Here is a 13,187-nt window from a genome sequence, read left to right on the forward strand (position 1 = left end):
ATGAAAAAAAAAATTGGTCCCAAATTTGTATGTCCAGAATGCGTTTCAGAAGATTCTCTATCGACTGATATAACAATCCCAAGACCCGTTTGTCTCAACTTTTCAAAGAAATAAAACCACGGGACTCAAAAAATGAAAAAAAAATTGGTCCCAAATTTGTTGGTCCAAAATGCGTTTCAGAAGATTCCCTATCGACTGGTATAACAAAAACAAGACCCGTTTGTTCCAACTTTTCAAAGAAATAAAACCTCGGAACTCGAAAAATTAATGAAAAAAAAATTGGTCACAAATTTGTTGGTCCAAAATGCGTTTCAGAAGATTCCCTATCGACTGGTATAACAAACCCAAGACCCATTTGTCCCAACCTTTCAAAGAACTAAAACCTCTGACCTCGAAAAATTAATGAAAAAAAAATTGGTCTTAAATTTGTGGGTCCAGAATGCGTTTCAGAAAATTCCCTATCGACTTTTAATAAACCCAAGACCCGTTTGTCCCAACTTTTCAAAGAAATAAAACAGAGACCCGAAAAATGAAAAAAAAAATTGGTCCCAAACTTTTCTGTCCAGAATGCGTTTCAGAAGATTAACTATCGACTGGTATAACAAACACAAGACCCGTTTGTCCCAACTTTTCAAAGAAATAAAACAGACTCGAAAAATGAAAAAAAAAATTGGTCCCAAACTTATTTGTCCAGAATGCGTTTCAGAAATTTCCCTATCGACTGGTATAACAAACCCAAGACCCGTTTGTCCCAACTTTTCAAAGAAATAAAATCTCGAGTCTCGAGAAATTAATAAAAAAAGATTGTCCTAAATTTGTTGGTCCAGAATACATTTCAGAAGACTCCCTATCGACTGATATAACAAACCCTAGACCCGTTTGTCCTAAACTTTCAAGAAATAAAACCTCGGGACTCGAAAAATTAATGAAAAAAAAACTGGTCTTAAATTTGTGGGTCCAGAATGCGTTTCAGAAAATTCCCTATCGACTGATATAATAAACTCAAGATCCGTTTGTCCCAACTTTTCAAAGAAATAAAACAAACTCGAAAAATGAAAAACAAAATTGGTCTCAAACTTTTTTGTCCAGAATGCGTTTCAGAAGATTAACTATCGACTGGTATAACAAACCCAAGACCCGTTTGTCCCAACTTTTCAAAGAAATAAAACCGAGACTCGAAAAATGAAAAAAAAAAATTGGTCCCAAATTTTTTTGTCCAGAATGCGTTTCAGAAGATTCCCTATCGACTGGTATAACAAACCCAAGACCCGTTTGTCCCAACTTTTCAAAGAAATAAAACCTCGGAACACGAAAAATTAATGAAAAAAAAATTGGTCCCAAATTTGTATGACCAGAATGCGTTTCAGAAGATTCTCTATCGACTGGTATAACAATCCCAAGACTCGTTTGTCTCAAATTTTCAACGAAATAAAACCTCGGGACTCGAAAAATGAAAAAAAAATTGGTCCCAAATTTGTTGATCCAAAATGCGTTTCAAAAGATCCCCTATCGACTGGTATAACAAACCAAAGACCCGTTTGTCCCAACCTTTCAAAGAAATAAAATCTCGGGACTCGAAAAATTAATGAAAAAAAAAATTGGTCCCAAATTTTTTTGTCCAGAATGCGTTTCCGAAGATTCCCTATCGACTGGTATAACAAATCCAAGACCCGTTTGTCCCAACTTTTAAAGAAATAAAATCTCGAGCTCGAGAAATTAATGAAAAAAAAAATTGTCCCAAATTTTTTTGTCCAGAATGCGTTTCAGAAAGTTCCCTATCGACTGGTATAACAAACCCAAGACCCGTTTGTCCCAACTTTTCAAGGAAATAAAATCTCGGAACTCGAAAAATTAATGAAAAAAAAAAGGTCCCAAATTTGTAGGTCCAGAATGCGTTTCAGAAGATCCCCTATGGACTGGTATAACAAACCAAGACCCGCTTGTCCCAACTTTTCAAAGAAATATATTCTCGGAACTCGAAAAATTAATGAAAAAAAAAAAGGTCCCAAATTGTAGGTCCAGAATGCGTTTCAGAAGATTCCCTATCGACTGGTGTAGCATACTCAAGACCCGTTTGTCCCAACTTTTCAAAGAAATAAAACCACGGGACTCGAAAAATGAAAAAAAAATTGATCCCAAATTTGTTGGTCCAAAATGCGTTTCCGAAGATTCCCTATCGACTGGTATAACAAACCCAAGACCCTTTTGTCCCAACTTTTCAAAGAAATAAAATCTCAGGTCTCGAGAAATTAATGAAAAAAAAAATTGTCCTAAATTTGTTGGTCCAGAATGCATTTCAGAAGACTCCCTATCGACTGATATAACAAATCCAAGACCCGTTTGTCCCAACTTTTCTAAGAAATAAAACCTCGGGACTCGAAAATTTAATGAAAAAAAATTGGTCCCAAATTTGTAGGTCCAGAATGCGTTTCAGATGATTCCCTATCGACTGGTATAACAAACCCAAGATCCGTTTGTTCCAACTTTTCAAAGAAATAAAATCTCGGGACTCGAATAATTAATAAAAAAAATTGTTCCGAAATTTGTAGGTCCAGAATGCGTTTCAGAAGATTCTCTATCGACTGGTATAACAAACCCAATACTCGTTTGTTTCAACTTTTCAAAGAAGTAAAACCTCGGAACTCGAAAAATTAATGAAAAAAGATTGGTCCCAAATTTGTAGGTCCATAATGCGTTTCAGAAGATCCCCTATCGACTGGTATAACAAACCCAAGACCCGTTTGTTCCAACTTTTCATAAAATAAACCCTCGGGACTTTGAAAAGTTTTCAAAGAAATCAAAATCTGGTTCTCCACGGTGGGCGATAGATCTCGACGGGAGCTGCCATTTTGGTCCTCTGACCCACCCCCTTGTCGTCCTCCCCTTCCTAGTTACTGATGCTCAGAGTCCCCACTCTTTACGTCGTAACTTTTTTGTTTATTAATTCTTAATGACGAGCCTGCGCTCGTTCGACGCGGCTGACCGACCGCTACGAGATCCCGCAGGGGCGTCCCTTAATACCCGCTGGTTGATGTTATGATAAAAAAAAGATTTCACGCCCCGAGACGACGGGTGAGGCCATCCCGTAGAGCTCGACGAGACCTGCCATTTTGGTCCTGCGAACCGACTCCCTACCACCCACCCCTTCCGAATTACGACGAGTCAAAGCTCCCCGGAGTGGGTATCCGTATCTCGAAAACTATTAGTCGGATCGAAAAAAGTTAGACTTAATTGTAGAGCTCGACGAGCCCTTTCGGACAAGCCGTGGCCTGTCGTTAAGAATTCATAAACATCGGAGATACGACGTCTCGAAGTTTCGACGAGAATCCCACCAGCCGGTAGCGAACGGACGAGGAGGGGGTGGAGGGGTGTGGGTATGGGTGATTCAAGATCTTGCCGAGGGAACCCAGTCGCACACCCCCATCCTCCTCCTTCACGTTTAGACGCTACGGGGGAGAACCGAAACTTCCCCTCTTCCTCTCAAACCAATATGGCGATCGTCACCCTCAGGCCCTCCCCTACCACCACCTGAATTATGAACGTTAACTTCGAAAAAAATTTTTTCCCAAAAATAATGCAGAAACATGTAACCGAACCATTACTTCAATATCTACACTTTATGGGACCATTCATAATAACTTGTCACGTCGCGGGCGGTGGCGATGTTGCCAAGCAAATCACTACGTGACACCGGACAAAGGGGGGAATACGCTCGCCTCTCGACGACGCTGCCAGCAAATCAGAGCGGCAAATCACCAGCAGCGGTTCGGAAGAATTAAGGAGAATTAACGTACGAATCCCTGATCACTAGAATAAACGTGCGATTGGATGCGTGCGCAAACCGCGGATGGCATCAGACCGAGGGAAGCACATCACATTAATTATTAATGGTATTCGCGAAGGTAAAACGCGTCCCTAAATGTCGTTGAAGAATATTACGGAATAATATTATCGGAGCTAGAAAGTTTGAAACAGCGTTTAAAAGTGCATTTTCCGAGTGAAGTCATCGGACGGGGCAAAAACTATGCCCAAAAAAAACAAAGGGGGCTCGAGCCATGCTTGATGCAATCTTTCCTGTCGTGCTCCAGGAGGATTATTTGTATATTTGCCAATGGCGTTGAAGGGTGTCGCCGTTGCAGTCCGACCTGCATCCATCGAGAGAATAGGACCATCATCTCTCTGGAGTACCGGTCGTGGGGATTCGAAAGAATACATGTATATATGTATATTGTAATATATATATATATATATATATGTATCATTGTATTGTTGACGTGTTATTCTAAATACGTTATTTGCGATAAATATCATCACATGCCTCGGTAGTCGAAAGGATAAGATGCCTGCCCGGTAAGCAGGAGATCCAGGTTCGATTCCTGGCTGAGGTGGTATTTTTTCGCAGAATAATTACGAGTTTTCACGACTGGTTCGTGGTCGGGCCCCGCCGTGACGCACACCCTCCCTTCTTATTTGTTAAATAGATAAATGAGAGGAAAATATTTTAAAATATTTTAAGAATAATATCGGGTATGATATATATTTAAAGCAAAAATGTAATTATATCGTTAGTCATTTAGAAATATTTTTTAAACAAAAATGAGAAACACAAACAGTAACAATAGTATCTGTTATTTATAACAGTATAATATTATTATAAATTCAAGATAATTGTAATCTTTACATATTATAAAATTCCTTTTCGATGGATGCAACTATGTTATTTATAACATCGCTATAACTATCGCTATAATCAGTTTTTATTTTATACAAACATTTTTGTATGCGAAAACATACTTGAGATTTTTTAGGATAACAGGCATGTAATACGAAAAAGCACTTGTAGCGTATCTCTCACTCAGTAGCTTTGAAAACACTCTCAACTTTGTATAATGTATTATCAATGCAAATGTAGTACGTATTGACCAAACTAACGTTATGTCCAACGATAATAATAAATAGTTGTACAGTCAACTTTAATGCAGCTGTTCTATCCCTCTGACGTTCAATATTATGTTCGAGATTAGCAGGACTCTAAAGAATAAAAAGAAGTGAACATTAGTTTCAGTTCAACTACAGTAATTATATTTTTAACATAAAATTGTTTTATATGAAACATAAAGAAATATATTACTTATTTAAGAAATAATATTACTGATAAAATGAAAGAATTTAATGATTCAATTATTGTAGATGTGATGTTTCTTGTACCTTTAGAAATTTTTATTGTTGGGATACATAATGCTGACAATAATTTTAAAAGTTTAATATTTCTTTCCTCTAAAAATGGAGATTACAAAATATATAATAGCACAGTAAAGTAATAAATTTTAAGTAAATAATAATAGAAAATTTAACTTTTTCTTATTCTAATATATTTTCATTTATTTGATCAAGTTGCTCTCAATATATTCTATCTTTAATTTTAGTCTGTATAAGAGTATAAATTTTTCGTGAAAACTGGCCATTCATTGTATATAAAGAACATGTTTCCGAATTGTGCAACATAATCAGATTCAATCTGTAAAAATTATTGAAAATGATCACATATATGTCTTCTACTAATTTTTTAATATAGCAATATTATTATTAAAATATTCACTAATGTGTAATTCTGTGGATGTTTCAAAATGGGCCATTTAAAAAAAAATAATTGAATATTTTCATCCCATTTAGCCATATCCTTATTCTGGCAAGTTGATTTGTCTTCCAATGTTTAACAACATCAGATCATGGTTCTCTATTATCTTTTAACCATTGCAGATGAAGTTCGCACAATTTTGAACCTATAAATGTATATACATACATATACACATACATACATACATATATACATATATACATACATACATACATACATACATACATACATACATACATACATACATACATACATACATACATACATACATACATACATACATACATACATACATACATACATACATACATACATACATACATACATACATACATACATACATACATACATACATACATACATACATACATACATACATTTATATATATATATATATATGTGTATGTTTTATATAAATATGTACATATGTATATATTTTATATAAATATGTATATATATATATGTATATATATATATATATATGTATATATGTATACATGCACACACAAATACTATATATACTATGTATATACTATATACATATTATATATATACTACATATATATAATATATATATATATATATATATATATATATAGTTTTTAAATACATAATCATCACACTAATCAATGCAAAAAAAATATTTAACTTACATTCAGTATTCATTTCATATACAGCATTAATTATAGATAAAGTTGTTGTATTGTTATTTTTTTGGGACCTTACATTTTTTATTACTCCAGAGATCATACAGTCTCTGTGATTATTGCGATATCGATCAACAAATATCCCTTTATTTATTTTTTGATATTTCCCTTCATGCAATGGTGGCACATAATAAATTTCCATTTTTTCTTTAAAATACGTAGATACTTTTATAGCAAACTTTTTAATGTATATTTTTAATTCGAGCCTAAATAATAATAATAATATAAACAAAAATATTTTTTATCAATTTATATTATTTTACATTATATTATTATATTATTTTAGTTTATTTATATTATTCAAATAATTTAAATTTTATTTATCAATCTTAATTATTATTTAAATATTTTATATTTTTCATACTCATATATGTATACATATTTTATTTATTTTATTTATTTTATGCATTGTATTACTTACGGATATGGTTTCTTAAAAATAGCAATTGATAAATGTGTTATAATAACATCTGCTAATTTTCTACGTATTTTTGTATTTAATCGACCATACTTTTTATGATTTAAAATTACAAGGCCAGTTTTTTTTAAAAACTTTTCTATATCCTATAAATCGAGTTAATAATAATAATATAAATAATTATAATTTACAATTATTTTAAATCTTTATATATAAAAATCTTATAAGTAAAGATTTTGTAATCAAAGTTTACAAGATAAAAATAAATATTTATTTTTCAAATGTTTAATCAATATAAGGCAAAATAATAATATTAAATGTAAATACCAGCTCATAAATTGCTTCGAAAAGCTGTAATTCATCCATTTTACATGTTTCAGTTTCTATATTTTGATTTCTTTGATTTTTTTTTCTTTAATATGTCTTTCATTATTTAAACAAACATATCCTTTATTAATATTTTATACAATATTCTCAGTATGTATTATCAACTGTTTCACGATTATTCATGTTTTCATCAATTTTAAGACTAAATGTTTTAAATATCACAATATTCCTTGTATTTTTTATGTTTACAGGGCTTTTTGATCTGGATATTGTATCGATATCAGATGATATTGTATTTTGCTAAGCATTAAATATCTATATTAATACTATATTAATAGAGTATATTAAAATATACTCTGAATTAGTAATATGATTTTGCTATTAAATTATATTTATTTATTTGAATAAATCTTTTTTTAAATAAATTAATATTAGATGTACAATAACAAAAACATGCCACCATATTGTAAGATTCTTGTACTTTTTGAATTTAAATAAAGTAACCGTTTGTCAGGAATTAATGTCCGTTTTTATAATTATTGTCTATGGTTTAATACACGCACTGAGAGAGGTAACCGGCACGTGTTGGATAATGGAGCAGGCACAATAACTTTTCAACTTTCAACAACTTTAATATAATGCAGTTTATCTATATTTTCACTGAGTCTACCAGTAATACAACGATTAAACAGATATCGCCTGTATCTCGACTATATTCACTACAATGGTTTCGACTATACGACTTGAACTCTCGCGGATGACACGTCTGTCTCATTCGCCGACTAGGGAGAGAGTCTCCGTCGCTTGCTGCTCCGCGCATCGGAGCACGTTCGGTGATTTCAAAGCTAACAAAGATTGCATCAGCCCTTGTCTGATTGGTCCTTTCCTAGTATCACTCACTCGTGTCGTATTCGATCGAGAGGCGCTCTTTTTGGTCACTGAACAGCACTCATGGCGCCATCCACCGGTTGTCCTAGGGACTTCTTGGTAACTTTCTTACAGCTCGGCCATCCTGCATTTATGTTCGTTCCCGAAGATACATATTTATCTATCGCTTTTTATTATCACAGTTTCATAGACGCATCTCTTATTTATAGTAATATCGCTTGTAAATAACGCAGTGTCTCTTATTTTCTTAATCTTATATTTAAACAATTTTTAACCTAATCTTATTTTAACATAATCTATCTACATTGCTCTTATACTAATTAATACTATGTATGCCGTACTTAAAGTATAACTAATTTCCTTCGCTTATCATTTCCAAAGTTTGAGACGATCGGATGAAAGAATTGTGTTAAATGGACGCGTTGTCAAGTTAAAACCAGGTATATCTTGCACAACGTAACGATGATTACCTAGTATTTTTCCTATCATATACGGGCCCTTATATTTAGCCTTTAATTTCGCATTTACACCCGGTTTCATTTGTGTGTCTCATACTAGTACGTATTCACCTGGTTCGAACTTGGACGGTTTTCGAGATCGTTCGTCGCGGTACTCTTTATTGTATTGACGTATTTTGTCCGTTGCTGTCAATGCCATATCACAATTTTTCTTTCTTTCAGTTTCTATATCTACATCGATTGACGTTAATTTTTGAGTAAATTTTGCAAGCGGATAGTCTGTATGGGAACGCTGACTGTACCCCAATACCAGTTTTGTCAGAGACGTTTTTGTTACAGCATGGTAAGTGTTATTTATAATATACTGTATGTCTTTAACCCTATCTTTCCATTCCGACGAATTATTTATTAACTTAGTTAAGGAACTCTTGATAAATCGATTCACTCTCTCGACTATTCCATTAGCCCAGGGGGCAGCTACTGCAATTTTCCTATATTTAATTCGATTTGATTCGACAAATTCGCGAAATTCATTTGAAGTGAATGCCGTTCCACGATCAGTTACAACTTCAGTCGGATTTCCAAACGTTGCAAAGATATCGCTTAATATACCGAGTACTTCTCGAGTCGATGTGGATTTGACTGCATTTAACCAAGTAAAGCGAGAGAATGCATCGACTATGATTAGTATATGTTTATATTTATCACATTTATATTTATCATATTTATCATATTTAAGTTTCTTGTAACGGACCGAAATGATCAATGTGAATTATTTCCATTACAACCGTTGAGGACGGATACAGTGATGTCTCCCCTTCGAAACGATTCATGGAGTCATTAGCCATTAGACAGGTAATACAATTTTCTATATAACTATTTATGCGCTTACGCATACCGGGAAACCAAAAATATTCTTTTACCCCTTGTAATGTTTTCTCGAACCCTGCATGCGCCATTTCATCGTGATGAGCGCGTATGACTCCAGATATCATTAATTCCGGAACTACGAATTTTATATCTTCATTTTCTTTTCTATAAACCAGACCGTCTATCAATTTCAATTTATCATCGTCTTCATTTTCTAATTTATTTGCTATCTCTTGAATTTTAGGATCTGCCAATTGCCGAAATTCAAGCTCTCTTTCTATGGGGCGTTCGTCTACGTAACCCACACGACTGAGAGCGTCGACGTGTTGCATCTTATTACCCGGACGATGAACAACTTTAAAATAATAATTTTGCAAAGCAAGCGTCCACCACGCTATTCGCGGATTCAAATTTGCTTTATTCACTGCATAAACTATCGCGTTACAGTCAGTGACTATAATAAAACGCAACCCATAAAGATATAAATGAAATCTCTCCACTGCCCTAACCATGGCTAACATTTCTAACTCGTAACTATGATAATTTCTTTCAGCTCGGTTCGTAATCTGGCTGAAGAAAGCTATTGCCGCCCAATTATTATTCTGCTGCTTCTGCAGCAGTATAGCTCCAAGGCCCAAGGCATGACTGGCATCTGTATGCAGCTCAGTCTCAGCTGCTGGATTATACAAGCACACGGGAAATGAGGTAAATTCTTTCTTTAAGTTTTCGAATGCCTTAATACATGTTTCATCGAAATCAAATGCAATACCTTTTTTAAGAAGATTTTGCATCGGCCCGGCTTTCACTGCAAAGTGTCTGATAAATTTTCTAAAATAACCGGCTAAGACTAAAAATCTGCGCACTTCGTGTACGTTTTTCGATTGTTTAAAATTTCGTACAGCTTCGATATGCCGCGGGCTAAGAGTGACCCCGTTTTCAGAAATTATATATCCTAGGAATTCTATTTCTTGACGTAAGAATTGACACTTTGTATAATTTAATTCGAACTTATATTTTTTTAGATATTTCAAGTCCGTCTCGTTCAAGACGGCTAGATTCTGGTCTATGGTTTCCGACGGTATAAGAATATCGTCTATATAAACGATAACCTTGTCTTGCCGTATGAGCGAATCCAATATTTGCAAAAGACGCTTCTGGAATTCCGCAGGAGCTTCTGAATACCCGAATGGTAAATATTTGTATTCGTATTGCCCATCAGGCGTAGCGAAAGCAAAATACTTTGTACATTCCTCATGTACTTTGATATGATGAAACCCGTCCTTCAAATCTAACAACGTAAACACTGACTTTCCATAAAGTCTCGACAAACAATCCTCGATTACCGGAAAAGGGTACTTCTGTTTTATTACTCGACTATTTAACGGTCTCAAATCAACACATAATCTGATCGCGCCGTTTTTCTTTTTAATAGGTACAATCCTTGCGCAATATGGTGAGATACTCGGCTGGATGATCCCTCGATTCAACAGGTCATCCACGACTTCTCTTATTTGTAGCCGTTCGACATAAGCAAATCGTCGCGGCGCAAAAGCGTATACAGAGTCGTCCTTCAAATGAACGCGAACGGAATAACCATCTTCAATCAGTATTACCTTCAAATTCTCTACTGCTAATATTTCCTCCATCAATCGTTTCTTTGTCTTTAAATCATAATCTATTTCGCTATCTTGTATTACTTGTTGCAGGTTGCTAAGTGAATCCGCAACATAGAGAGGTAGGTTGTCAAAGAGGGTCACATCAGCCACTGGTTCGCCAACCTCCGTCTGGTGCAACTTATATACTAGAATGAGTTTTTCTTTTGCTATAAAATCTCTTCCTAAAATTAAGTCGCCGTTAAACGCTTTTTCATTTATTACATATAGGTTTATTTCAAACTTACGACCGCTCAGGGCGCTAATCGTTAACTCTGGAACGATCCCGACTATATTTAGTGGAGCGCGATTTAAGTTAACTAGACAGCGATCGACTGGTAAGAGGACCTTGGTGTATGGCTCGATCCGCTCTTTATATATATATCTGAACTAACAAAAGAAACAGGACTTCCGGTGTCCATTAACGCCACTAACTCACATGCTTTATTACAGATCGAGTTCACCTGGATGAGTGGTCTGGACAGTTCCAATCTGCTGCTTTCATCCTCCGATACCAGGGCCACCGAATCTCCCTCTGCCTCCTCGAACACCGCTGCTGCTGCTTGCACTGTTTGCTGCCTGCGTGCTCCTTGCGCCCCTTGCCGATTCCGCAGGGCCTGACAGTCGAATTGGCGATGTCCTTTTTCCTTGCAGAAAAAGCAGGTAAGATCGCCTCTGCATTCCTTGTGTGTATGTCCCCGTTTTCCGCAATTGCGACACACTATGTCTTTAGTCTTGTTAACGTTCGGTGTCACACACGATTTTCTCTCACTATCCAACATACCTTCCGTAATATTTCTCATTTTCTCCAGGAATACGTCTAACGAGGTATCTGCTACGGAGAGTGCTGTTGCCCTTAACGCATTCTGCGATATCCCGCCTATGAGAATATGTATCACATTTCTGTTAGGTAAGTCTAACATTTGCATCAATGCTCTTTTAGCAATGACCTACTGATCGAACGTTTCTTTGTTCGAGTTCCATTTATGTGCTTCTATTCGCTGCATCTGCTTATAGAAGGGCACTTTCTTCCCGAATACTTTCACTAACTCCGGTTTAAGTCCGAACCACGATTCAATTGCAACTCCGTTCTGGATATCGTACCACGTGCGTGCGAATTTTATTAACTTGCTCGACGCCGCGAGTAAGGTCGCTCCATCGGACGCACCGTGTACTTGTGCTACCTTGTCTACACGTTGCACCCACGCACTTATATTTTCTGTTTCAGTTCCACCGAATTCGGGAATTTGTGAAGCCAACCAATTCACTACATTCCCCGTTGATACGTCTGCTGCGTAGGGAGCCGGCCGTATCTCCTGCCGAGTTGGTGAGCAGTCCATAGCTCCTGAGCCAGCCCTTGGTAATCTCGACTCCCCGCTTTCGCCCATCTCATTGCGCGACACCACCTCTTGTCTCTCGTTTCCCGTACAATTAGATCTAACTTCTTGGAGTACCTGTGTCATAAACTGGTTTTGCGCTTTTTGCATATCTCTTTGCTGTTGCAGGATAGTTTCTGTGATCCTCGCGAGCGCGTGGTATAATGCGGTTGCTGTTACTGAATGTTCCAACGAGGCTGCTTCTCCTCTTTCTTCCCTTGCTAGCTTCGTCGGGCCTATTTTCTCTAAATAAGACATAATTGTCTCAATAAGTGTTTTTCGATCCTCCGACAACGGGAGACGAAAGCGTTTCGCTTCCTTTTGGAGTTGCTCCAGTGGTGCTTCAAGTGTCGCTCTTTCCATCATCCTTGTCCTCGGCATCACGTTCTGTGCACGTGCTCACCTTACTCCGTACCCGTGATCAACACAGCGTTTATTATATTTATTTTTTTTAATGATGACGCAAATTCAAATCCCACTTCTGAAATTTTGACTGTAAGATTCTTGTACTTTTTGAATTTAAATAAAGTAACCGTTTGTCAGGAATTAATGTCCGTTTTTATAATTATTGTCTATGGTTTAATACACGCACTGAGAGAGGTAACCGGCACGTGTTGGATAATGGAGCAGGCACAATAACTTTTCAACAACTTTAATATAATGCTGTTTATCTATATTTTTACTGAGTCTATCCGTAATACAACGATTAAACAGATATCGCCTGTAACGATATCTCGACTATATTCACTACAATGGTTTCGACTATACGACTTGAACTCTCATGACACATCTGTCTTATTCGCCGACTAGGGAGAGAGTCCCCGTCGCTCGCTGCTCCGCGCATCGGAGCACG

General features: G+C 35.9%; 1 long non-coding RNA gene and 1 pseudogene across 1 annotated transcript; one reads left to right on the forward strand and one right to left on the reverse strand.

Moving 5' to 3' along the window:
* Positions 1-4,677: 4,677 nt before the first annotated feature.
* LOC148935870 (uncharacterized) lies at positions 4,678-7,273 on the reverse strand (annotated as a pseudogene).
* A 1,883-nt stretch (positions 7,274-9,156) lies between these two features.
* On the forward strand, positions 9,157-12,924 carry LOC148935871 (uncharacterized). Its single transcript, XR_016140022.1, has 7 exons — positions 9,157-9,291; positions 9,551-10,011; positions 10,329-10,495; positions 10,739-11,296; positions 11,412-11,621; positions 11,771-11,868; positions 12,187-12,924. It is a non-coding gene; the product is annotated as an uncharacterized LOC148935871 (long non-coding RNA).
* Positions 12,925-13,187: the final 263 nt, after the last annotated feature.

This window comes from Pogonomyrmex barbatus, unplaced genomic scaffold (assembly GCF_055798465.1).
Source record: "Pogonomyrmex barbatus isolate J1 unplaced genomic scaffold, ASM5579846v1 scaffold31, whole genome shotgun sequence".
Taxonomy (NCBI): domain Eukaryota; kingdom Metazoa; phylum Arthropoda; class Insecta; order Hymenoptera; family Formicidae; genus Pogonomyrmex; species Pogonomyrmex barbatus.